Source organism: Nycticebus coucang, chromosome X, assembly GCF_027406575.1.
Source record: "Nycticebus coucang isolate mNycCou1 chromosome X, mNycCou1.pri, whole genome shotgun sequence".
NCBI classification, from domain to species: domain Eukaryota; kingdom Metazoa; phylum Chordata; class Mammalia; order Primates; family Lorisidae; genus Nycticebus; species Nycticebus coucang.
Genome location: NC_069804.1, coordinates 31,076,797 through 31,102,940, shown reverse-complemented (window position 1 = coordinate 31,102,940; position 26,144 = coordinate 31,076,797). Strand labels below are relative to the sequence as shown.

Here is a 26,144-nt window from a genome sequence, read left to right as displayed (position 1 = left end):
GGTTGCTGTGAGCTGTGATGCCCCGACACTCTACCGAGGGCAACAAAGTGAGACTCTGTCTCAAAAAAAAAAAAAAAAAAAAAAGAGTGAAAAAATATATACTTACTGTGCTATGAACTTCTTTCAAAAATAATTTAATTAATGGTCTTAAATTTTTCGGGGTCACCTAAAATCCTCTCACGGCACATCAGTGTGCCACAGCACATTGGTTGAAAATCACTGCTCTAGGAGGTCAAGAGGGATGCAGAAAAAAAACCCTTTGACCCACCCCATTCTGTCTTGAAAAGGAGAATGAGAATAGCAAAAGTGTGGGAGGCAGTGTCAAAAACCTTCCACAGTTTCTTTGTCCTTTCCTCTCTCCTTAAGCATCAAGGAGGGAAGTTTGTAAAAGCCTGAATGCTGCAGGAACAGGCACTGTTCTTTCATCTTCTTTAGCAACTCCTCTGCCCTCCCCCCCACATTTTCCTTGCTCCTTTCAGGTGCCATCTCACCCTCCATCCTTCTCTCCGAAGAAGATCTTGCCACTTTTTTTTTGTTTTGTTTTGTTTTGTTTAGCAGGCCCTAGCCAGGTTCGAACCCACCACACCCGGTGCACGGGGCTGATGCTCTAAGCATTGAGCCGTGGGCACCCAGCCAGATCTTACCTTCTTCATCCCTGATTTTCCTGCCTAGCTGGCCTTGAAGCCCTGGTTGGTGCCTTTCCTCCTGCTCTGCCTTGATCTTAGTAGCCAAGGCCTGTGGTCCAAAGGAAGCTCAGATTCCCTGTTGGGAAGGGGGTGTTTGCATTTCGTATTTCCGGAGCTGAGTTGGGCAGGGGTACTTTACTGTTCTCCTAAGTTAGAATGCTAAATGAATCTTCTCATAGAAACATTACCATGCAGGTTCTGTGTTTTGTTTTACTTCTGTAACTTTATGGACCTTTAGCCTTTTGTGGGCCTGCTTGGAAACCTAGAACATTGATCACTGTTACCTGGGAAGGCAAGTTCTTCCCAGGTTCAGATAGATGATTTAAAAAACAGCTTGTGCTCCAGAAATTGTTGGGGGGGGGGTTACCTGCTTTTTGTTAATTACTCAGTGAGATGGTAGGTAGTACGCTTTTAGCTATCTGAAATTAGATTTGTTATGTGAATCAGATGGCTTTTTTGGGAGATAAACTGATAGGCTTTTTTGATTGTTAATGATGAATTTCTGAATTTAGGCACATTTTTGAACTAAAATTTAAATTGTCCATCTCAGCTTAATGTCTGCCATTAAGGCAGGTCTTACAGTGTTGTTGAAAGAGCAGAGTTTTGGTTTGTCATAAAAGGAAAATCTTGTTCCCAACATTTTTTGCTGCTGATTTGAAACTTCAAAGGTCTTAGAGTTGTTTCAGTTATTTTCCCCTCATTTACTCAGTGATAAACATGGGGAGTATACTTTGTTTTACCTGAAGATTTTATTTTATTTTTTAGAGACAGGGTCTTACAGCCATCCTTCCACATCAGCCTTCCAAAGCAGTGGTTCTTAACCTGTGGGTTGTGACCCACAGGAACTGTATTAAAGGGCCATAGCATTTCTTAGAAAGGTTGAGAACCACCACTTCCAAAGTGCTGAGATTATAGGTGCGAGCCACCACATCCAGTCACCTGAAGATTTTAAAATAAAGTTTTATTAGTCTGTTGAAGTTACTGATGTTTGTGGTGGTCAGTTGTGAGGGATTTGAAAGTGATGTAAGCACAATGAAATACATTTTATTTATTTATTTATGTTTGAGACAGAGTCTCACTATGTCGTCCTTGGTAGAGTGCTGTGGCATTGTAGCTCACAGCAACCTCAAACTCTTGGGCTTAAGCGATTCTCTTGCCGCAGCCTACCAAGTAGCTGGGACTACAGGCGCCTGCCACAACGCCTTTCTATTTTTTTGTTTTTTTTTGGTTGCAGCCGTCATTGTTGTTTGGCAGGCCCGGGCTGGATTCAAACCCACCAGCTCAGGTGTATGTGATTGGCACCTTAGCTGCCTGAGCCACAGGCACTGAGCCTTTTTTTTTAGAGACAGAGTCTCACTTTGTCGCCTTCGGTAGAGTGCTATGGCGTCACAGCTCACAGCAACCTCCAACTCCTGGACTCAAGTGATTCTCTTGCCTCAGCCTCCAGAGGAGCTGGGACTACAGGTGCCAGCCATAACGCCCAGCTATTTTTTTGTTGTGGTTTGGCTGGGGCTGGGTTTGAACACGCTGCCCTTGGTATATGGAGCCGGTCGGTGCCCTACTCACTGAGCCGGCACCACCTTCTCTTTTTTTTTTTTTGTAGAGAGAGTCTTGTTTTGTTGCCCTCGGTAGAGTGCTGTGGCATCACACAGCTCACAGCAACCTTAAACTCTTGGGCTTAAGTGATTCTCTTGCCTTAGCCTCCAGAGGAGCTGGGACCATAGGCGCCCGCCACAAGGCCCAGCTATTTTTTTTTTTTTTTTTTTTGTAGAGACAGAGTCTCACTTTATGGCCCTCGGTAGAGTGCCATGGCCTCACTTAGCTCACAGCAACCTCCAACTCCTGGGCTTAAGCGATTCTCTTGCCTCAGCCTCCCAAGTAGCTGGGACTATAGGCGCCTGCCACAAGGCCCAGCTATTTTTTTGTTGCAGTTTTTTTTTTTTTTTTTTTTTTGAGATAGAGCCTCAAGCTGTCGCCCGGGATAGAGTGCTGTGGCATCACAGCTCAAGCAACCTTTTTTTGTTGCAGTTTGGCTGGGGCCAGGTTGGAGCCCACCACCCTCGGTATATGGGGCCAGTGCCCTACCCCCTGAGCCATAGACACGGCCTGATGATACCTCTTCTGTTCTAGAGGTGGAGGCATGCAAGATATATTTGTTTAATTGATAGTAATTTTTTATTTTTATTTAAATTGACAGTAATTTTTTATTTTTATTTTATTTTATTATTATTTTTTTTTTTTGCTGTTTTGGCTGGGGCTGGGTTTGAACCCGCCACCTCTGGCATATGGGGCCGGCGCCCTACTCTTTTGAGCCACAGACTCTGCCTGATAGTAATTTTTTAATGTAGGGCTTATTGAAGGAGACAGGGAGAACAGTATATTAACTGCTGGATATGCATGCCCACAATTGGTCCTACTTCAGGAAATGCATAGAATATTAAGCTAATTTTTTCCTGCAGTAACACCATTCCTATCATGTTGAGTATAAAGAGCTATACTGCTTTGTTGCATCAATGGAAAAAAAAACCAACTGTAAAATAATTTTAAGAAGGTTTATTTTGAACGGAATATGTGGGACTGTCTGTAGCCTGGAGAGCCACACACGAGAAGCCTTGAACAGGTACTTTCACTGTGGTTGGCTTCCAATTTGATTTTATACATTTCAGGGAGACAAGAATTACATGTAAAGTGGTAAATCAAGACATAGAAGGTGTACATTGGTTTGGCCAAAAAAAGACAGGACATCTCGAAGTAGGGCATTACAGGTTATAGGTGGGTTTAAAGATTCTTTGATTTGTAATAGGATAAAGAAATAGAGCTTTGTCTAAAGCAGTGGTTCTCAACCTTCCTAATGCTGTGGCCCTTTAATACAGTTCCTGTGGGTTGTGACTTAACAGGTTGAGAACTGCTGGTCTAAAGGCTTGGATTGTCTTAAGAAAGTCTGTTAAACAGAGAGAGGCCACTAAACATATATGGATATGTACCCAGACTCAAATGATCTGTTCAGTGAATCGATGACCTGAAGGTGTGATTTAAGCTTTGCCTTGTATAGCTTTAGGCATGTTATTAAGTTCCCAAGGATATCTTTAAGAAAGGGTGGGGGGTGGCGTCTGTGGATCAAGAAGTAGGGCGCTGGCCCCATATACCGGAGGTGGTGGGTTCAAATCCGGCCCTGGCAAAAAACTGCAAAAAAAAAGGGGGGGGGCATGAAGAGGAATGTCTGACCTCCCTTCTCAGGGCCAGCAACTCTGTTTTGGGGTCTTTCTGGGGTCCACTTGGCCAAGAGGGGGGATCCATTCAGTCAGCTGGAAGGGTGCTTAAGATTTTATTTTAGTTCACAGATGTATGAACAAAACTGGATTATATGTGTAACTGTGATGTTTTTAATTATGGTAGCATCTGTAAGTCTAGAATCTACTTGGAGCCTTTTTTTTTTTTTTTTTAGAGACAGAGTCTCACTTTATCACCCTTGTTAGAGTACACAGCTCACAGCAACTTGCAACTTCCAACTCCTGGGTTTAGGCAATTCTCTTGCCTCAGCCTCCCCAGTAGCTGGGACTACAGGTGCCTGCCACAACGCCCGGCTATTTTTTTTTTGTTGTTGTTGCAGTTTGGCCGGGGCTGGGCTTGAACCCACCACCATCGGTATATGGGGCTGGCGCCCTGCTCACTGAGCCACAAGGCGCCACCCCCGCTTTTTTTTTTTTTTTTTTTTTTGATCAGCACCATTTTCCCACAGAAGAATGTTGCATGTGGTGTTCAGATACCCACGCCAGCCCAATGGATCTGAATTTGAATACTGGTAGTACTATAAAAACTAACTTCTATAGCCTGGCGTTGTGGCAGGCACCTGTAGTCCCAGCTACTTGGGAGGCTGAGGCAAGAGAATCGCTTGGGGGCGGCGCCTGTGGCTCAGTGAGTAGGGCGCCAGCCCCATATGCCGAGGGTGGCGGGTTCAAACCCAGCCCCGGCCAAACTGCAACCAAAAAATAGCCGGGCATTGTGGCGGGCGCCTGTAGTCCCAGCTACTTGGGAGGCTGAGGCAAGAGAATCGCATAAGCCCAAGAGTTAGAGGTTGCTGTGAGCTGTGTGATGCCACGGCACTCTACCTGAGGGCGGTACGTGAGACTCTGTCTCTACAAAAAAAAAAAAAAAAAAAAAAAAAAAGAGAATCGCTTGGGCCCAGGAGTTTGAGGTTGTTGTGAGCTGTGAATCCATGGCATTCTACCCAAGGCAACAGCTTGAGACTGTGTCTCAAAAAAAAAAAGTCTTTTCTGCCACAGAAATAACTTTTGGCTATTAGTTATGGATGGCAAAGAAATTAATTTTGAGTTGCTTGTATGAAAATGTTTCGGTTGAATATAATGTGTGTTGAGGGACACTGCCAGTAAACAACCTCTTTTGGTAGGTGGAAATCCCCTAGAAGTTACAGAAAATTGGGAGGGGGTGAACTTAATTAAATAACTTCTATTGTTTGTACTTACTCAGAGCGTCTTATGACCTTGGACAAATCACTCAACTTCAAAGAACCTTAGTTTCTTCATTTGTAAAATTAGGGGGTTTGATTAGATGTATGAATCTCTTTATTAGTTAATTTCAAAGATTTAAAAATCTTCTTGTTTACCAAAAAACCTAACATCAAGTTGCTTGCCTGAAATCTTTAAGAATCAGCACTCCTCACTAAATCTAAACAGTGCCAATTTATCCTATTGGTGGGTTCAAATAGTTTCAAAGCAATGTTCCTGTAAGTTTGAGAATCACTAGTCGATTTGCCAGCTCTTTGAATATTTATAATAATTAGCATATTGCTTTTAAGATTTTTGTTATTTGATTTTGTGCTTTGATCTGAGGCAGTGAACTTCAAACGTTGTTCTTATATTTCCTGAACAATTTTGAAAAATATACTCCTTCATTACTTAGAACAAAAACAAAAAACCTTTAACTGAAGTTGTTCTACCTTGTTGTCCTTTGGAAGCATCTTGGCTATTTTTGGCCCTTTAAACATTTATTTGATTTTAGAATCATCTTGTCACCTTCCTCACCAAAAAAAAAAAAAAAACAAAACAAAAAAAACCCTTATTTTGAATGGAATTGCATAGACTCTGTAGAGCAATTCGGGGAGCATTGATATCTTTATTATTTTCTAGTTCACGAACATATGCTATTTTATTTAGGTCCTCTTTAATTCTTTCAGTAATATTTATGATTTTCTGAAGAAAAACTCACAACTTTTGAGAGTTTATTCCTAGGTATTTGATATTTTTTCATATTGTAAATGTTTATAGACTTTGTTGTTGGTTTTTATATTGACCTTGTATCTAGCAGTTGTACTAAACCAGTGGTTCTCAACCTTCCTAATGCTGCGACCCTTTAATGCAGTTCCTGTGGGTCTTGACCCACAGGTTGAGAACCGCTATACTAAATGTTTATTAATTTTGGTGATATATCTTTACAATTTTTTGCTATGTATTCAACCTTATCTGTTAATAAAATTTTATTCCTTCATTTCGAAATGTTGACTTATAGTTTCTTCTCTTACTATGCTAGCTAGTACTTTGATTAGAATATATATTGAATAGAAGTGATAATAGCAGGCACCACTGTCTTGTTCTTTTTCTCAAAGAGAAACTTTCAACATTTTACTATAATGTTTGCTTTAACTTTTTTCTAGATATTATCAAATTAAGTTTCATTCTGTTCTTAGTTTGCTGGGAGCTTATATCATGAATGCATATTGGATTTTATTAATATTTTTCGTATATTATACACATGTGATTTTATTCTTTAAAGCAAATTATATTGATTTCCTAATGCTAAATCAATTTTGCATTTGAGGAATAAACTCAGCTTGGTCAATATCACATTTTCCTTTTATTTTACTTTGGAATCTTGTGTCTTTGTTCATGAGTGAGATTGGCCCCTAATTTTGTGTTCTTGCACTTCTTGTCAAGTTTTAGTAGCCTTGTAAAATGAGTTAAGTAATATACTGTTTTTTTTTTTTTTTCTTTTTTTCTTGAGACAGAGTCTCACTATATCGCCCTGGGTAGAGGGCTGTGGCGTCACAGCTCACAGTTACCTCAAACTCTTGGGCTTAAGTGGTTCTCTTGCCTCAGCCTCCCCAGTAGCTGGGACTACAGGCGCCCATCACAATGCCCGGCTATTTTTTGTTGCAGTTGTCACTGTTGTTTAGCTGGTCTGGGCCTGGTTTGAACTCTCCACCCTCGGTGTATATGGCTGGTGCTGTAACCACTGTGCTAGGGGTGCCGAGCCATGAATATACCTGTTTTTTAGTTCTCTGGAAGAATTTAGGTTAAGATTGGTTTTATTTCTTCTTTAAATGCATGGTAGAAAGGAGCAGTGAAGCCACTTAGGCCTAGCCTAGGCCTACAGAGGTGTTCAACCTTTTTTCTTCTTTGCTGTAAATTGGAAGAATAAAAGTTGCCTTGGACCACACATTAAATACACAAACACTGACAAAGCTGATGAGCAAAGTAAAAGGTCTGTGCATACTTTTCTTTTTTTTAATTTTATTTTATTTTTGTTTTTATTTATTTATTTATTTTTTGTGTTTTGTGGTTTTTGGCCAGGGCTGGGTTTGAACCCGCCACCTCCGGCATATGGGACCAGCGTCCTACTCCTTGAGCCACAGGCGCCGCCCTGTGCATACTTTTCAAGATATCTGATGCCATAGATAAGCTAAACAGTCCTCAAAAAAAAAAATCAGCTTGTGGCCCATGGGCCAATAGGTTGGATACCCTGGCTAGAGTTTCTTTGTGGGAAAGCATTTAGTTTATGGGTCCAGTTTTTAGAATAATAGTCTTAGTCAGGTTTTTCTATTTTGTTAATATCTGCATTTGTATTTATTATATTGCTCTTTTTCTTTTTTCTTTTTTTTTTTTGCAGTTTTTGGCCGGGGCTGGGTTCGAACCCACCATCTCCGGCATATGGGGCTGGCGCCCCACTCCTTTGAGCCACAGGCGCTGTCCCATATTGCTCTTTTTCTAACTACCTTTTTTTTTTCTTTTGAGACAGAGTCTATGTGGACCTTGGTAGAGTGCAGTGGCATCACAACTCACAGCAACCTCAAACTCTTGGGCTTAAGCGATTCTCTTGCCTCAGCCTCCCAAGTAGCTGGGACTACAGGAGCCCGCCACAACACCTGGCTATTTTTTTGTTGCAGTTGTCATTGTTGTTTAGCTGGCCCGTCTGTGTTCTAACCACTAGGCCTTGGTGTATGTGGCCAGTGCCGGAGCCGGTGCCGGTGCCGTAACCATTGTGCTGCGGACGCCGAGCCTGCCTTATGTATTCTTAATGAGGGCTCACAAAGATATGATTATATACTCTTTTATTTGTCCAAGTCCGTATTTTAGTTCTATTCTTGAAGAATATTTTCTCCTTAGTGGAATACTAGGTTGGCAGTTTTGTTCTTTCTGTTCCTTGGAAGTGTAGAGTCTTTTTAGCTTCCATTTTTGTTGTTGAGAAACACAGCTAACAGTCTAAATGTTGCTTTTTGAAATGGTCTTTCTCCCCCTAGGATGCTTTCAGTTTTCCTTTTTCTGTTGATTTTCAGTGAGGAATTCATTTAGATTTTTAAATCTGTGGTTTGACATTTTTCATCAGTTTTGAAACATTTTCCAAAAATTTGGAACATTTATGCAAATATTGCCTCTGCCCTATTCTCTCTTTCTGGGATCCCAGTTAATTGCTGGATATTAGACCTTCTCGCTGTATCCTTCATGTTTCTTACCCTTTCTTTAGTCTGAGCCCTGCCCTCCACCTACCTTCTGGTTTACTATCTCAGCTGTGTCTACTGGCTTTTAAACCTGTTCATTGATTTCTTAATTTCAGTTTTCGCATTTTTCTTTTCTTTTTTTTTTGAGACAGTCTCACTTTATTGTGAGTGTTGAGGCGTCACAGCTCACAGCAACCTCCAACTCCTGGGCTTAGGTGATTCTCTTGCCTCAGCCTCCCAAGTAGCTGGGATTCCAGGCGCCCACCACAACGCCCAGCTTTTTTTTTTTTTTGTTGTTGTTGTTGTTGCAGTATTTTTGGCAGGGGCCGAGTTTGAACATGTCACCCTCTGTATATGGGGCCAGCGCCCTACTCACTGATCCACAGGCACCACCCAGTTTTCACATTTTTCTTTTTTTTTTTTTTTTGTAGAGACAGAGTCTTGCTTTATGGCCCTCGGTAGAGTGCCATGGCCTCACACAGCTCACAGCAACCTCCAGCTCTTGGGCTTAAGCAATTCTCTTGCCTCAGCCTCCCAAGTAGCCGGGACTGCAGGCGCCCGCCACAACGCCTGGCTATTTTTTGGTTGCAGTTTGGCAGGGGCCGGGTTTGAACCCGCCACCCTCCGTATATGGGGCCGGCACCTTACCGACTGAGCTGCAGGCGCCGCCCAGTTTTCACATTTTTCAATAACAGAATTACTCTGTTGCTTTAAAAAATCTGTTTCCTGGCTCCGTACCTGGGGCTCAAGTGGCTAAGGTGCCAGCCACATACATCTGAGCTGGTGGGTTTGAATCCAGCCCGGGCCCCGCCAAACAACAGTGATGGCTACAACTAAAAAATAGTTGGGTGTGGGCGGCGCCTGTGGCTCAAGGAGTAGGGCGCCGGTCCCATATGCTGGAGGTGGTGGGTTCAAACCTAGCCCCAGCCAAAATAAAAAAAAAAAAAAAATAGTTGGGTGTTGTGGTGTGCACTTGTGGTCCTAGCTACTTGGGAGGTGGAGGCAGGAGAATTGCTTGAGCCCAGGACTTGGAGGTTGCTGTGAGCCGTGATTTCACAGCACTCTACTCAGGGAGACAGCTTGAGGCCCTGTCTCAAAAAAAAAAAAAAAAAAAATCTGTTTCCTTTCTTATGGCTTCTAGGTCATTGCCAAGCTTTTTAAGCTTGGCTTTCATCTCTTTGAACATAGTAAGCATGATATAAAATCTGTGTCTGATATGGGCGGCGCCTGTGGCTCAGAGGGGTAGGGCACCTGCCCCATATGCTGGAGGTGGCAGGTTCAAACCTAGCCCTGGCCAAAAACTGCAAAAAAGAAAATCTGTGTCTGATAATTCTAATACTTGGAGTCCCTGTGAGTCTGTTTTTGTTGTTTGTATGGCTTTTGCTCATCTTTTCTTGTCTCATGTGCCTGGTTGTCTTTAATTGTATGCTGAACATTGTATTTGAAAACTTAATTGAGAAACTATTTGAGACCAAAGAGTATATCTTTCTTTCTTTTTCTTTTGAGACAGAATCTCACTCTGTTGCTCCAGGCTAGAGTTCCCATGATATCTTAGCTCACAGCAGCCTCAAATTCTTGGGCTTAAGCGATCCTCTTGCCTCAGCTTCCCAAGTAGCTGGGACTACAGGCATGTACCACCATGCCCAGCTAGTTTTTCTATTTAGTAATGATGAGGTCTTTTTCTTGCTTTGGCTGGTCTTGAACTCCTGAGCTCAGGCAATCCACCTGCCTCAGCCTCCCCAAATGCTAGGATTACCAGTATGAGCCACTAGTGCCTGGCAAGAATTATATCTTCCACACAGGACTTTTTTGTGTGGTGTTGTGCATCTGTTTGAGGGAATCCAGGATGACGTAATCAAATGTCAGCTTTGGAGATTTTCCTGGACCAACCAGATGACTCAGGTCACATTGCATTCAGTGTATGAATTGATTAATTTCTTTTGTTTTGTTTTTGCAGTTTTTGGGTGGGGCTGGGTTTGAACCTGCCACCTCTAGCATATGGGGCTAGCGCCCTACTCCTTTGAGCCACAGGCGCTGTCCTGAATTGATTAATTTCTTATTCACCCTTATTTCTAAAGTGTTAGCTTTCAGGGTCTTACCTGAAGGTGGAGGAAGAGTGTTTCCCCATTTTTCCTTCTCGCTTATCTGGCTATTGGGTACAGTATAACCTCTATCTTCCCTCTTACCAATTTCTAGCCCACCCCCCCACCCCCCGAATTCCAGTCTTTTAGTGGATCTGAAAGCATTATCCTGTTAGCTCTTTGACACTTTAAAAAAAGTCATTTCTTATATTTTGTTCTGTGGGAGGGTTGGGCCATATTATTTAATGTGCCACAACTGAAATAGGGAGGTCTCTTGGCTCTTTATGGGCAGAATTTACTTACAGGTGATAGTAATTGCCATTTTTTGTCTAATACTGCAGATTCAGCCCCTGTTTAAAGCTCTGTTTTAAGCTACTCGGGAGGCTGAGGCAGGAGAATCACCTAAGCCTAGGAGTTGGAGGTTGCTGTGAGCTGTGTGAGGCCACAGCACTCTACCCGAGGGCCATAAAGTGAGACTCTGTCTCTACAAAAAAAAAAAAAAGCTCTGTTTTATATAGCTGTTCTCACTTGTATAATTATGTGCTTTTTGTAATTAATAGATTGCATTCTCTGTGTGTGTGTGTGCGTAAATATTTTAAGTCTCTTCAACTTGGGTAATTTCTTTCTTTTCTTTGCTTTTTTTTTTTTTTCGAGACAGAGTCTCACTTTGTCATTTTCAGTAGAGTGCTATGGCATCATAGCTCACAGCCTCAAACTCTTGGGCTCGGGTGATCCCCTTGCCTCAGCCTCCCAAGTAGCCAGGAGTATAGGCACCTGCCACAATGCCCGGCTATATTTTTAGGAGATGGGGTTTCGCTGTAGCTCAGGCTAGCCTCAGACTCCTGAGCTCAAGGGATCTATCCACCTTGGCTTGGGCAATTTCTCCAGGGGACCTCAAACTGCGGCCTGCGGGCCACATGAGGCAGTGTGATTGTATTTGTTCCTGTTTTGTTTTTTTACTTTAAAATAAGATATGTGCAGTGTGCATAGTAATTTGTTCATAGTTTTTTTTTTTTAAACTATAGTCCGGCCATCCAGTGGTCTGAGGGACAGTGATCTGACCCCCTGTTTAAAAAGTTTGAGGACCCCTGAAATAGACATGTTGATTGCATTTAAGTTTCAGTTAAAAATAGTGTCTGGAATGACTCTGAGAATATGAAATCCTTCTTAATTGCCATTGAAATTGGGATGCATGAGTGGCTCCTGTGGCTCAGTAAGTAGAGCGCCGACCCCATATACCGAGGGTGACGGGTTCAAACCCGGCCCCAGCCAAACTGCAACAAAAAATAGCTGGACGTTGTGGAGGGCGCCTGTGGTCCCAGCTACTCGGGAGGCTGAGGCAAGAGAATTGCCTAAGACCAAGAGCTGGAGGTTGCTATGAGCTGTGACGTCATGGCACTCTACTGAGGGTGACAAAGTGAGACTCTTTCTCAAAAAAAAAAAAAAAAATGGGTAGCGCCTGTGGCTCAGTGGGTAGAGCACTGGCCCCATATACTGAGGGTGGCAGGTTTGAACCTGGCCCCAGCCAAACTACAACAAAATATAGCTGGGCATTGTGGCGGGTGCCTGTAGTCCCAGCTACTCCGGAGGCTGAGGCAGGAGAATCACCTAAGCCCAGGTGTTGGAGGTTGCTGTGAGCTGTGACGCTACGGCACTCTACCAAGGGTGACAAAGTGAGAGTCTGTCTCAAAAAAAAAAAAGGCTCAGCGCCAATAGCTCAAGCAGCTAAGGCACCAGCCACATACACCAGAGCTGGCAGGTTCGAATGCAGGCTGGGCCTGCCAAACAACAATGACAACTACAACCAAAAAATGCCAGACGTTATGGCGGGCGCCTGTAGTCCCAGCTACTTGGGAGGCTGAGGCAAGAGAATCCCTTAGGCCCAGGATTTGGAGGTTGCTGTGAGCTGTGATGTCATGGCACTACCCAGGGCAACAGCTTGAGGCTCTGTCTCCAAAAAAAAAAAAAATTGGGATGCGTGATATCAACTAGTTAGACTTTTATTTACTATCACATCTTTTGCCTTATATACTATACCAACATATGGGTACTATCTGCCCATAAGAAGAGAAAAAAATGAGGCAGTTCTGCCAAGATTTCTAGATTTACTGTCTTACGAGAGTTATCAAATAACCTAACAAATGAACATGGTGCTTTACCAATTACAGATTTTTTCCATGTGTGTAAATTAATTCCCACATAGCCTTGTGAGGTAAGTATGTGTTAGGTGTGATATTAAGCAAAGGATTATGAAACAGGGCTTAAGAAAGTTTAGGTAACTTGTTTGTAGTCTCACACCTGGTGAATGGTGTATGTTCTTTGTCTATTACTATTACAACATTTTGTTTCAGCTGTTAGGGCCAATTAATTCTTGCCTATAGATGCTCTCTCACTTCCCACTTTTATCATGCTTTGCTTTTTTCTTTCTGTACATTGTATAATATCATGACCCCATGACTCCTGAGGATTGAGACAGTTGTGAGATTATGCCTTCATATCCCATCCTCACTTCCTCCCATCCCTCTCCATTTCTAGAACATGGACCCACTAGCTCTGGAATTTGCCAGCCTCACTGCCCTATTGGAAAGCATGCTCTAGTCCTTTCTTATCCCTATGTGTACAATCCCTTTCCCTTTCTTTAGACATGCCTCGATTTTTTTCAGTTTTAAAAAAGACGCCTTTAAAAAGAAACATAACAATTCATTTGCCATCTTTCTTGACATTGTTAGGACTAAACTCAAACTTCTTTACTAACTCCCTTACTGGATATCTTCTGTAAGACTTCCTTTCTTCTCTAATCACTCTTGATGAAATCCTAGCCAAAATCTTGTTTGCTTTCTCCTTCTGACTGAAGGCAAAGAATTTATCTGCCTTTTGTAATACCTCTTTACCTATACTCTGGTGGTGATTCTGTTTCCCAGTATTCCTCATATCTTGTTTTTGGCATCCTTGTTTCAACATTCAGTAATATCCTGGCTACTCACTTGTAATAATAGCCTTGAACAATGAACCTTACATTAGGTCTATGAATGTCAAATGCCCTTGTTTTTTTTTTTTTTTTTGCAGTTTTTGGCCGGGGCTGGGTTTGAACCCACCACTTCCGGCATATGGGGCTGGCGCCCTACTCCTTTGAGCCACAGGCACCACCCAAATGCCCTTGTTTATTTGTAGTATATTCACTTAGGTGGTATTCCTTCATGTTTTTTGGGTATGAGCATGCCTTCTCCTCAAACTTAGAATTATTCCATTTCTCTTAAGAAATATATATTTTTTTTAGTCTCCATCTAAGGATTCTTTTCTTGAAAGTTCATTCATTAGGTCCCCCCCACTAATCTGTCATGATTTAAAACCAAAAAGACTTTTTTTTTTATGAGACAGAGTCTTACTTTATCGTCCTCAATAGAGTGCTGTGACGTCACAGCTCACAGCAACCTCCAACTCCTGGGCTTAGGCTATTCTCTTGCCTCAGCCTCCTGAGTAGCTGAGACTACAGGCACCCTCCACAATGCCTGGCTATTTTTTTGTTGCAGTTTGGCTTGGGCCAGGTTCGAACCCACCACCCTCGGTATATGGGGCTGGTGCCCTACCCACTGAGCCATAGGCACCCCCCAAAACCAAAATTGTAAAGATTTTTTTCAGGACACTTGTATTCCCCTCTCCCCCTTTTTTGTGGTTTTTGGCCAGAGCTGGGCTTGAACCCGCCACCTCCGGCATGTGGGACTGGCACCCTACTCCTTTGAGCCACAGGTGCTGCCCCTTCTTTTTTTTTTATAGAGACAGAGTCTCACTTTGTTGCCCTGGGTACAGTGCTGTGGCCTCACAGCTCACAGCAACCTCCAGCTCTTGGGCTTACGCAGTTCTCTTACCTCAGCCTCCTGTGTAGCTGGGACTACAGGTACCTGCCACAGCGCCTGGCTTTTTCGTTGTTGTTGCAGTTTGGCTGGGGCTGGGTTTGAACCCGCTACCCTCAGTATATGGGGCTAGCGCCCTACTCACTGAGCCATGGAGCCACCTACCATTTTTCCCCTTCTTTATCTCTTAATCTTACATCTTTTCTGTTGCCTACCTTCATTATTTTTCTTCCATACAATTGCTTTACCTGACCCCACCTCTCCCTTCTTTGTTATCAGGATATAGGGTGTGGTTTATTTTTCCCCCCACTGGCTCAAGAGGAAGAAGCTTCAGGATAGGGCACGGACTTCATATTTTTATGCTTTATTACTTATTAGTTTTCAAGGGTATTTAAAAATAATGGTTTGAGCTTTTTAAAGATTTGCCATAAAGAACAATCATCTGAATTGCCCCTCAGTAGTTTTATATCTGTAGCTGCTTTTTTCTGTGATCTGCACAAAATAATTAAAATCATTATCTTTTTTTTTTTTTTTTTTTTGAGACAGAGTTTCACTTTGTTGCCCTCGGTATAGTGCTGTGGCGTCACAGCTCACAGCAATGTCCAGCTCTTGGACTTAGGCAATTCTGTTGCCTCAGCCTTCTGTGTAGCTGGAACTATAGGCGCCCGCCACAACGCCCTCTATTTTTTGTTTCAATTTGTCCAGGGCCGTGTTTGAACTCACCACCCTCGGTATATGGGGCTGGCACCCTACTCACAGAGCCACAGGCGCTGCCCAAAATCATTAACTTTAAAGTAGTTTTTTTTTTTTTTTTTTAAGAGACAGAGTCTCACTTTGTTGCCCTTGGTAGAATGCTGTGGCATCACAGCTCACAGCAACCTCCAACTTCTGGGCTTAGGCAATTCCCTTGCCTCAGCCTCCCAAGTAGCTGGGTTTAAAGTAGTTTTTTTTTGTTGTTGTTTTGAGACATAGTGTCACTGTGTTGCCCTTGGTAGAGTACCATGGTGTCATAGCTCACAGCAAATTCAAACTCTTGGGCTTAAGTGATTCTCTTGCCTCAGCCTCCCAGTAGCTGGGACTACAGGTGCCGGCTACAACTCCAGGCTATTTTTTTGTTATTGTTGTTGTTTAGCAGGTCCTGGCCGGGTTTGAATCCACCAGCTCCGGTACATGTGGCCAGTGCCCTAACCACTGATCTGTGGGCGTCAAGCCAGTAATATTTTGAATATATTACTTTTTTCTCCTTAAGTCATCTTAATGACTCGTAGTTGATTATTTTTAACTTTATTTGTGAACATTTCCAAATGTATCTGAACGAAAAGTTCCATGAATATGGATGCTACAGTTATCAATGTTTTACTGTACTTGTTTCTTCTCCTTAACCCTCTTTTTTGTTGAGAATTTAAAGCATATCCATAATTTTACCTCTAATTAATGTCACTAAAACACATTTTCTTACGTAATTGTAATTCCATTATCATGTACCACATATCTAATAATAATTCCTTCTTAACATACACAATACAGGCTTGGTGCCTGTAGCTCAGCGGCTAGGGCGCGAGGTTCATACACTGGGGCTGGTGGGTTCAAACCTGGTACTGGTCTGCCAAACAACATCAACTACAACAACAACAACAACAAAAAATAGCCAGATGTGGCAGGCGCCTGTAGTCCCAGCTACTTGGAAGGTTCGAACCTGGTACTGGTCTGCCAAACAACATCAACTACAACAACAACAACAACAAAAAATAGCCAGATGTTGTGGCGGGCGCCTGTAGTCCCAGCTACTTGGAAGGAAGTAAGAATTTTGCTTAAGCCCAAGAGTTTGAGGTTGCTGTGAGCTGTGACTCCATGGCACTCTACTAAAGGTGACATAGTGAGAGTCTGTCTCAGAAGAAAAAAAAACAGGGGCTGCACCTGTGGCTCAGTGAGTATGGCGCCGGCCCCATATATTGGAGGCGGAGGGTTTAAACCCACCCCGGCCAAAACTGCAAACAAACAAAAACAAAAAGAATACACAATACAAATGGCCCTTGAACCGTGCAGGGATTAGAGGTGCTGACCCCACTCTCCCCCCACACACACATAGTCAAAATCCATGTATAGGCCAGGTGTTAGGTCACAAAACTTACCTTATCTCCTTGTCCCAGTTACAGGCTGAAAATTTCAAACTTATGGCCTGCTCCTTAGGGTTCTTCCCGGCAGAGCAGTAACTCCTTATTGGCTATTCTACCATCCCGTCACCATTCTAAGACTTCCCCTAACCAAACCTATATAAAGATACACCTCTCTCTCTCACCCTCTCTCCCTCCCCCCCTCTTGCTCTCTCACTCTCTCTTGCTCTCTTTTTTCTCCCTCCTCCTCGTTTCTCTCTCCTCCTCCGTGCTGCTCTGCAGCATCCCTCCCTCGCCAATAAAGACCTTTCCTACAAGCCTTGGTGGTCTGTGACATCTCTGCCGGTTGAGTGCCCCCCTTTCACCGGGTGCGATGGCTCACGCCTGTAACCCCAGCACTTGGGAGGCTGAGGCAGGTGGGTTGTCTGAGCTCACAGGTTCAAGACCAGCCTAAACCAGAGCGAGACCCCCTTCTCTAAAAAATAGCTGTGTATTGTGGTGTGGTGTGCGCCTGTAGTCCCAGCTGCTTGTGAGGTTGAGGCAAGATGATCACTTTAACCCAAGAGTTTGAAGTTGCTGTGAGGTAAGACACCACAGTACTCTACCGCCCGTGACCAAGTGAGATGTCTCAAAAAAAAAAAAAAAAATCCATGTATAACTTTTCACTCCCCCAAAACTTAATTATTATTAGTCTGTTGACCAATAGCCTTACTGATAATGTGAATGGTCAATTAACATATTTTGTATGTATTATGTATTCTTATAATAAAGTAAGCTAGAGAAAAGGAAATATTAAGAAAATCAAAAGAGACTTGGTGCCTGTACTTCAGCAGCTAAGGGTGCCAGCCACATACACTGGAGCTGGCGGGTTTGAATCCAGCCTGGGCCTGCCAAACAACAATGACAACTGCAACCAAAAAAATAGCCAGGTGTTGTGGCGGGCGCCTGTAGTCCCAGCTACTTGGGAGGCTGAGGCAAGAGAATCGCTTGGAGGTTGCTGTGAGCCGTGACATCACAGCACTCTACTGAGGGCGACAGCTTGAGACTGTGTCTCGAAAAAATCATAAGAAAAATATATTTACTGTTAAGTGGGAGTGGATCATCATAAAGGTCTTTATCTTTATCATCTTAACATTGAGTAGGCTGTGGAGGAAGAAGAGGAGGTATTGGTTTTGCTGTGTCAGGGGTGGTGGAGGAGATAGAAGAGGGGATAGGAGAGGCAGGCACAGGCACACTTGGTGTGACTTTTTTTAGAGACAGAGTCTCACTTTGTCACCCTTGGTAGAGTGCTGCGGCATCACAGCTCACAGCAACCTCCAGCTCTTGGGCTTAGGCGATTCTCTTGCCTCAGCCTTTCGAGTAGCTGGGACTACAGGCGCCCGACTATTTTTTTGTTGCAGTTTGGCTGGGTCCAGGTTTGAACCCTCCACCCTCAGTATATGGGGCTGGCGCCCTACTCACTGAGCCGCAGGCGCCACCCTGCCCTAGTTGTCTTAAAAACATTTTTTTTTTGGGTGGTGCCTGTGGCTCAAGGAGTAGGGCACTAGCCCTACATACAGGAGGTGGCGGGTTCAAACCCTGCCTTGACAAGAATTGCAAAACAAAACAAAACATTTTTTTGATAGTTGGTTTGTTTAAAACAGGGTCTACTCATTGTATTTGGTTATGCCTCTTAAGTCTTTTAGTTCTCTTTTAATTTAAATTTTCATGCTCAGAATTTCTCATTCTGGTGGGATATTGTTAAACTTGTTTCTTTATCCTTTATATTTTATAGAGGCTGGAAATAACAACTATATGCTTAATTAGATTCAGAATGTAACTTGGAGGCATGGGCAAGAGTACTTGCTGTTACTTCATTTTATATCATATCTGGAGGTACATGTCAGGTCATTTCCCTTTAAACATTGTAATAATTGATCTGAGGGTTCTGGTGGTGACAGCTTGATCCCTTCATGAAGGCCAACTTTTCACCTAAAGCTTTTATCATCTGTTGATTATCTGTACATGAATTAGTTATGTAATTAAGCTTTGCAAAATTATGTTCTAATTTGGTCAGTTCTGCCACTATTGGCTTAAATTTTTCTATATGGAAGAACTTTTTCCTCTTTCACTAGGGCTGTTTGGTTAACTGAAATAAATAGTCACTTCTTGAGTTGTTAAAAAAATCCCTAGCTGGGAGCCAGGTACAGTGGCTCACACATATAATCTTAGCACTTTGGGGGGGCTGGGGTGAGAGGATCACTTAAGACTAGAAATTCAAGACCACCCTGGGCAACATAGTGAGACCCCAACTCTACAAAATTTTTTTTAATTAGCTAAGTGTGGTGGTGTGTCCCAGTTATTTGGGAGGCTGAGGTAGGGGGATCCCTTGAGCCCAGGAGTTCTGGATTATAGTGAGCTATGGTTGGGCCACTGTACTCCGGCCTGGGTGACAGAGCAAGACCCTATCTGTTACAAAAAAAAAAAAAAAAATCCCCGTGCGGTGCCTGTGGCTCAGTCGGTAAGGCGCCGGCCCCATATACCGAGGGTGGCGGGTTCAAACCCGGCCCCAGCCAAACTGCAACCAAAAAATAGCCGGGCGTTGTGGCGGGCGCCTGTAGTCCCAGCTACTCGGGAGGCTGAGGCAAGAGAATCACTTAAGCTCAACTCCCTAGGAGTTGGAGGTTGCTGTGAGCTGTGTGAGGCTACAGCACTCTACAGAGGGCCATAAAGTGAGACTCTGTCTCTACAAAAAAAAAAAAAAAATCCCCAATTGTGGAACCAAAGACTCTGCTTCCTTCTTCTTCTTCTTTTTTTTTTTTTTTTTGAGACAGAGCCTCAAGCTTTCTCCCTGGGTAGAGTGCTGTGACATCACAGCTCACAGCAACCTCCAGCTATTTTTTTTGGTTGCAGCTGTTGTTGTTTGGTGGGCCCTGGGCTGGATTTGAATCTGCCAGCTCAGGTGTATGTGGCTGGTGCCTTAGCCACTTGAGCCACAGGTGCTGGAGCCACTCTGCTTTCTTCTTTAACAAAAACTTGTGCTATTGTTTTACTAAGTTTTTTTTTTTAGAGACAGAGTTTTTGTTGTCCTCAGTAGAGTGCTGTAGTGTCACAGCTCACAGCAACCTCTAGTTCTTGGGCTTTGGTGATTCTCTTGCCTCAGCCTCCTCAGTTGCTGGGACTACAGGCGTCCGTCACATTGCCCGTGTATTTTTTTTTTTGCAGTTTTTGGCCGGGGCTATTTTTTTGTTGTTGTTGCAGTTTGGCCGGGGCCAGGTTTGAACCTTCCACCCTCGGTATATGGGGCCGGCGCCTTACCGACTGAGCCACGGGCGCTGCCCTGTTTTACTAAGGTTTATGATAAAGTGATATTTTTCCTTTTTGAGCAAGTTAAAGTTATTCTTGAGTGATGGGTTAGTGATTTCTCCCAGTCTTCAATGAGTAGGTCTAATTCTTTTGAGAATAGGTAAGGTAGCAGGGAAAACAACAACAACAACAAAAAAAACCAGAAAAAAGACCACATATTCCTTCACTGCTGCAAGATTGCAATGAGGGTATGGTGCTTGCTTTTTATGTGGGAATTTTAAAAGTTCTTCTTCTTTACCAGAGTCTAAATTAGACTCACCATGGAGTCCTTTAAATTTTAAAGACCTAAGGCCCTAAAAGGGCCTCAGCACAGTTTTGTAATCAAATTCATTAAATTTTAATGACTAGTATATCTTGGGAAGCTACAGGGACTCCTGATGGTTTGCCACGGATGCAACTTAAGCTCTTCTTGCTAGCTTTCTCTGAAGCCAAAATGTCAGGAAAGCTTGGTTCCTCCCTTCTACTTTTGTGAGTTCTGCCTTAGGCACTAGAGGTGCTTGAGGAGGGAGTAGGGTGGCTCAGGCCATCAGGAGAACTTTCTCTTATATTAATTAAACATCAGCTTCATTTACTGAGATTTCATGTAGTAATGGACTACATGCTTTTTCATGACCTTTTACTCATACACTGTATTACATGCTCACACTATCTTCTTTAAACACCTCCCGGTTTGAATCTTACCTCTCCGACCTTTCTTTTTTTTTTTTTTTTTTTGTAGAGGCAGAGTCTCACTTTATTGCCCTCGGTAGAGTGCCGTGGCATCACACAGCTCACAGCAACCTCCAACTCCTGGGCTTAGGCGATTCTCTTGCCTCAGCCTCCCGAATAGCTGGGACTACAAGCATCCGCCACAACACCCGGCTATTTTTTGTTGCAGTTTGGCCGGGGCTGGGCTTGAACCCACCACCCTAGGCATATGGGGCTGGCGCCCTACCCACTGAGCCACAGGTGCCGCCTCCGGCCTTTCATTTTTTAAGGACAGTGTCTTCAGCCTTTTTCAAGTTTTTCACTGTGAATTGTAGTGTGTCAAACTGGGCACGGTATCTTAGTTGAAGTTTCACCAGTTGAAAAATTGGAGGTAAGGAGTGTGTTTCTGTTTTGAAAACAAATCTGTATTGCTGTTAACATCTTTATCCCATGCCCTCAGTGCATTTTTTTTTTTTTTTTTTTTGGTGGTTTTTGGCCGGGGCTGGGTTTGAACCCGCCACCTCCAGCATATGGGACCAGCGCCCTACTCCTTGAGCCACAGGTGCACCCTCAGTGCATTTAAGAGCAAAGATGAGAAAATAAAAGCTGTCCAGGTGATTTTTACCTGTTTATTGGGTTTAGGCTCTAAATCTAGACCCTAAGGAGCTACTATTAGCTGTTAGCAGTGGGAGTTGCAAGTTCTTGGGATAATCCATTTGCTGTTAGAAACCTCACTTGTGGCTCGGCGCCTGTGGCTCAAGCGGCTAAGGTGCCAGCCACATACACCTGAGGTAGCAGTTTCAAATCCAGCCCAGGCCTGCCAAACAACCAGGGCTGCAACCAAAATATAGCCGGGCGTTGTGGCAGGCGCCTGTAGTCCCAGCTACTTGGGAGGTAGAGGCAGGAGAATCGCTTGAGTCCAGGAGTTGGAGGTTGCTGTGAGCTGTCATGCCAGGGTACCCTACCCAGAGTGACAGCTTGAGGCTCTGTCTCAAAAAAATAAAAAAACCCCAAAAACCTCACTAGTGAAAGGAAAGGTAAATTACCAGTTGACTGGAATAAAAGGGGCTAATGCTATCCATGTGCCAGATCCTTAGGACTGGAGCTGGTAGAGATCGAAAGACCTGCCCCAAGGAGTAACTAGATATGTGTGGATATGCAGTTTTTTATAATTTTTCTCATTCTCAAATCCATGTTTAATAACTGAGTTGTACAGTTGGTAAATCTAGTATTATGAGCAAATAAAGGTACATTTTAAAAAATGGTATTGTAGCCATAATTCTTGCTTTGAGCCATTGGTAGACTATATCAAGAAAAACTATATATTAATATCAGCTTCGATCTTCAGATAATTTGTCTTTCTGTCTTATGAGCATGTTCCCACTTTTTTGAACATGTCTCCTAGGATAACAACATATGGTGAATGTGGTGTTGTAAATTGAACAGTGGACAAGATATGAGGCCTGTTTAAAATCTTTAACACTTTTAGCCTTCAATTCTTGGGTAAAACAAGGGTTTATATTGGGTTGAGTTTAGGTTCCTCAGCTTCTGCACTATTGGCATCTTGGCCTGGATAATTTTTTGTTGTCAAGGGCTGTCTGGTGCACTGTAGGATGTTTAGTAGCGTCTCTAGCCCCTGCCCACGGATGTCAATAGCACCTCTCCTTAATATGACAACCTGACATGTCTCCAAATGTTGCCAAATGTTCTTTGTAGGGCAAAATTGCCCCCAGATGAAAATCAACCAGTCATTCCAGAAAAGATTTCCAAAATTGCTTTGAAGGGTGGACTAGGTGCTAGCGTCAGTGCTTAGCTTCTAAGGGGAGTACTTCAAAGGTGACTGTAGTGATACTTGGCAGTGAGGTATGTAGGACTTTTTCTAGGATGAATTCACGATCTTAATTGTCAGACCTCATATAAATAGCCCTTCCTAGAACAGAAGTAGGTTATACGATGGTCAGCATTTAAAAAAACATTATATATACTATTTTCAGCTATGCAATTAAAACTTAGATGCATGCTTCATAGGCCCCAGCTTAGTTCTTTTTTCTCTAAATAGAATGGAGGGCTCAGGATGGCAAATCATGACAAGGTGTACTACAAGAGCCCTAAGAAAATAGCAGTGGACTATCTTTTTGTCTTTTTGAACTGCTGCTCTCTTCTGTGGAATAATGTAGAATTTAATTACCGTTTTTTATATATATGTAATTTTTTTTTTTTTTTTGAGACGGAGTCTCACTTTGTTACCCCTAGTTGAGTGCTGTGGCGTCATAGCTAACAGCAACCTCAGGCTCTTGGGTTCAAGCGATTCTTTTGCCTCAGCCTCCCAAGTAGCTGCCATAACGCCTGGCTACTTTTAGAGGTGGAGTCTTGCTCTAGCTCAGTCTGGTCTCAAACTCATGAGCTTAACCCATCTGCCTGCCTTAGCCTCCCAGAGTGCTGGGATTACAGGCATGAGCCACTGTCCCTGGCCATAGAATATATTTTTGATCTAAAAGTAAAGAAGAGGGCAGCGCCAGTTGCTCAGTGGGTAGAGCACTGGCCCATATACCGAGGGTGGCGGGTTCAAACCCAGCCCCAGCCAAATTGCAACAAAAAGATAGCCAGGTGTTGTGGCGGGCATCTGTATTTGCAGCTACTCAGGAGGCTGAGGAAAGAAAATCTTCTAAGCCCAGGAGTTGGAGGTTGCTGTGAGCTGCGTGACACCACGGCACTCTACTGAGGGCAATAAAGTGAGACTCTGTTTCTACAAAATAATAATAATAATAAAAGTAAAGAAGATTCAGCTTAGGAAAGAGTACCCTGCCTTAAAAGTGTGGTCAGAGAGACCACACAAGATGTCAATGGCACCTGTCCTTAATATGACAACCTGAAGTATCTCCAAACGTTGCTAAATGTTCTTTGTAGGGTAAAATTTCCCCCGATTGAAATCACAGCTACCCTTATTCCTCCAAGGCACTAGAAGTCTACTACTTTTTGTCACTTTCCTTTAAGTTGGAAAATTAGCAAAAGGATAACCATCTTTTCATTTTTCTCAGATTTCTGGGCTACTGAAAAGAAGGTACTTTCAGAATTGGAGATGTGAATAAAACTCCTGTGCCAGGGCTTATAAACCATCTTGAGGTATTTTTTTTTCTTCTAATTTTAAATGGACATTATTTTTTAGAATGGTTTTAGTTTTGTAGAATAATTGAGAAGACAGTATAGAGTCCCTGTGTATGTGCCTTGCTCCCAAGTTTCCCGTGTTATTAACAGCTTACGTTAGCATGAGGCATTTGTTGCAATTAATGAATTAATATTGAAGCATTATTATTCATATTAACTGAGGTCCATAGTTTATTCAGATTGCCTTAGTTTTTTTTTTTTTCTTTTGAGACAGAGTCTCAAGCTGTCACCCTGGGTAGAGTGCTCTGGCGTCACAGCTCACAGCAACCTCCAACTTTTGGGCTTAGGTGATTCTCTTGCCTCAGCCTCCCGAGTAGCTGTGACAACAGGTGCCTGCCACAATGCCTGGCTATTTTTTTTTTTGTTGCAGTTTGGCTGGGGCCAGGTTTGAACCCGCCACCCTCGGTATATGGGGTTGCTGCCCTACTCACTGAGCCAGAGGCGCCGCCCCACATCATGTTTTATTGTTATGTCTCCTTAGGCTCCTCTTGGTGGTGACAGTTTCTGACTTTCCTTGCTGTTGATGACCTTGACAGTTTTGAGGAATGCTGATGGGGTATTTTATAGACTGTCACTCACTTGGGATTTGTCAGATATTTTTCTTATGGTTAGGCTGGGGTTATGGATTTTTGAGAGGAAGATTGCAAACATAAAGTGCTATTCTAAGATTCTCATCACCTTATAACAAGAGTACATACTATCACTGTTGAAGTTGAGCTTGATCACCTAGCTGAGAAGGTGTTTGTCAAGTTTCTCCACTGTAATCTTTTTTTTTGTTTTTGTGACAGTCTTACTTTGTTGCCCTCTGTAGAGTGCAGTAGCGTCATAGCTCACAGCAGCCTCAAACTCTTGGGCTCAAGTGATTCTCTTGCCTCAGCCTCCCAAGTAGCTGGGACTACAGGCGCCTGCCACAACACCCAATTATTTTTAGAGACGAGGTCTTGCTCTGGCTCAGGCTGGTCTTGAACCTGCGTGATTGCCCAGGCAATCCACCTGCCTCGGCTTCCCAGAGTACTAGGATTACAGGTGTGAGCCACCATGCCTGGCCTTCCACTGTAATCTTTTTTTATTCCCCTTTCTGTACTGCGATGTTTGGAAAGAAGTCATTATCTGCAGGCCACATTTAAGAAGTAGGAGGTTATACTCCATTTCCTTGAGAGTGAATCATCTACATAAATTATTTGGGATTCTTCTGCATGGGAGATTTGTTCCCCCTCTTTATTTATTTATTCATTCAGTCATTTCTTTATATCAGTATGTGCTCATGGATATTCATTTTATACTTTAGGTCATAAGATCATAATCCAGTACTTTTTTTTTTTTATTTTGGTGTTCAAATTTTTTCAGCCTTGGCCATTAGAAGATCTCTAAGTTGGTTCCTCACATGTGTCATTTTCACATGGGCCCATCATCATGGGATATTTTTGTTTGAGTACTTCCTTACTTTCTGGCACTATAAGATGCCCCAGGTTCATCCTGTGTGTTCCCTTCCCCAGTTCTAGAATCAGCTATTTCTTCATAGGGCCCTAGTTCCTTATATTAAAGAAAGAAGAATGCTATTAGAAATCAAGATTGAGGCTCGGTGCCTGTGGCTCAAGTGGCTAAGGTGCCAGCCATAGTATACAACTGAGCTGGCAGGTTTAAATCCAGCCCAGCCTGCCAAACAACGAGGGCTGCAGCCAAAAAATAGCTGGGCGTTGTGGTGGGCACCTGTAGTCCTAGCTACTTGGGAGGCGGAGGCAGGAGAATTGCTTGAGCCCAGGAGTTGGAGGTTGCTGTGAGCTGTGATGCCATAGCACTCTACCCAGGGTGAGAGCTTGAGGCTCTGTCTCAATAAAAAAAAAAAAAGAAAAGAAATCAAGATTGAATGCTAGTTGTGCTTATTGATTGCTATTGGGATGTCGTTGATTCTGGGCCCTCTCATCTGAAATTCTGTGTATGTGGTCTCTATGTATTTATGTGAATTTATAAATATTTCTGTGTATAGGGGGCAGCTGACAAACATTCTTTGGGAGGATGTTAAGTTTAAATTAAATACGAGTATGCTTCTGTTTGTTTCTAGGGGCTATATTTAACTTGAAAATATTTTTGATTATTTTAATATATTGTTTTGATCGCTCTCTCGCTCTCTTTTTTTTTTTTTTTTTTAATAGAGATAGAGTCTCACTTTAACGGCCTGGGTAAAGTGTTATGGTGTCACAGCTCACAGCAACCTCCAGCTCTTGGGCTTAGGCGATTCTCTTGCCTCAGCCTCCTGAGTAGCTGGGACTATAGGCACCTGCCACAACACCCGGCTATTTATTTTATTTGTTTTTTGGATTTTATTTATTTATTTATTTTTCAGTTTTGGCCGGGGCTGGGTTTGAACCCACCACCTCCAGCATACAGGGCTGGTGCCCTACTCCTTTGAGCCACTGGCGCCGCCCACGTCTGGCTATTTTTTGTTGCAGTTTGGCCGGGGCCGGGTTTGAACCCGCCACCCT

General features: G+C 43.1%; 1 protein-coding gene across 5 annotated transcripts in view; it reads left to right on the top strand.

Annotated features, from left to right (window-relative positions):
• TAB3 (TGF-beta activated kinase 1 (MAP3K7) binding protein 3) overlaps positions 1-26,144 on the top strand; it is an 82,683-nt gene that overhangs the window by 4,924 nt on the left and 51,615 nt on the right. For 2 of the 5 annotated variants that reach the window (XM_053579302.1, XM_053579301.1), the window contains exon 2: positions 23,535-23,619. The exons of 2 other annotated variants lie outside the window; for them this stretch is intronic. The gene's annotated coding sequence lies outside the window, so the exon portion shown is untranslated. Of the gene's footprint in view, positions 1-23,520; positions 23,620-26,144 lie in introns of those variants that run through there. One more of the 5 variants, XM_053579303.1, reaches the window with a different exon arrangement.